Source organism: Triticum urartu, chromosome 7A (assembly GCF_056163025.1).
Source record: "Triticum urartu cultivar PI428250 chromosome 7A, HENAU_Tu73, whole genome shotgun sequence".
NCBI classification, from domain to species: domain Eukaryota; kingdom Viridiplantae; phylum Streptophyta; class Magnoliopsida; order Poales; family Poaceae; genus Triticum; species Triticum urartu.
In genome coordinates, this window is record NC_141879.1 from 72,019,470 (window position 1) to 72,020,610 (window position 1,141).

A 1,141-nucleotide genomic window follows, 5' to 3' on the forward strand; every position below is an offset into this window, starting at 1 on the left:
ATGGCAACCCCATCCTCGTTCATGGACCTCCTCCAAAACGCGGAGGTGGACCTCGGAGCTCCGCCTCTAGACCCCTTTAGGGTTGGTGGCGACTTGAAGGAAAAGGAGGAAGATGAGGAGGATGAAGGGGATGACGAGGAGGAGGTGGCCAAGATAGGGGAGGAGGCGTTCACCGCCGCTTCCCGCCCACACGCGCGGTCGACAAACTACACCGAGGCGGAAGATGTCCTCTTGGTTCGTGCTTGGGCAGCTGTGGGAATGGATGCAACCACCGGCACCGATCAAACCGGTAAACGGTATTGGCAAAGGATCGAGGACGTCTATTGTAGGATCAAGCCAAAGAATAGTGGGTTCATCCATCACACTTTCCGGTCGCTTCAAGGCCGGTGGGAGTTGATCAAGCCCGCTTGTTCTCATTGAAGTGCGGCCATGGACCAAGTGATAGATGCAGCACCTAGTGGAACCGTGGAGAGTGACTATGTGAGTACATATTGCCGGCATGAGGTACAAGGAGATGGCCGCTTCCAAGGGCAAGCCATTCCCATTTAAGCATGTTTGGTCAATTCTTCAAACCTTTGACAAGTGGAAGTTGAGGGATCAAGAGACCGCACCCAAGAAGTCGGCAATGCTAAGGATGGATGATAGTGAAGATGAGGAGGAGAGGAACTTGGGCAAGCCCGAGGGAACCAAGAAGGGCAAGCTAAGGGTGAAGATGGAAGAAGAGGCGTCAAGCCTAAGGGAGAAGATGGACCACATGATGAAGGCAAGAGAGGAATTGACAACGAAGACATTGGAGATGAAGCTTCTTATCACCGAGAAGAAGAAAGAGGTCAAGCTTGCACAAGTTGAAGCAAAGCGTGAAGAAGCAAAGCGCAAGGCTGAGTTGGAGGAGAGGATGATCAAGCTCAAAGAGGCAAAGGTATGGAAAGAACTCATGGTGGAAGAGAAAGAGCACATGATGATGTCCAAGAAGGACATGGATGAAGACCAATTGCAATGGTGGAAGGACTACAAGGAGGACATCGCGGAGAGGAAGAGGATGTTCCGTGTTGCGTCCTCTACTTTTCGAGGTGACACTCCGATGAGTAGTTGTGGTGATGGCGGTGTGTACGACTCCACCGGTGCCGATGGAGATGCTTGA

At 52.1% G+C, this 1,141-nt stretch overlaps 1 pseudogene; it reads left to right on the forward strand.

Moving 5' to 3' along the window:
• LOC147957898 (uncharacterized) lies at positions 1-1,141 on the forward strand (annotated as a pseudogene).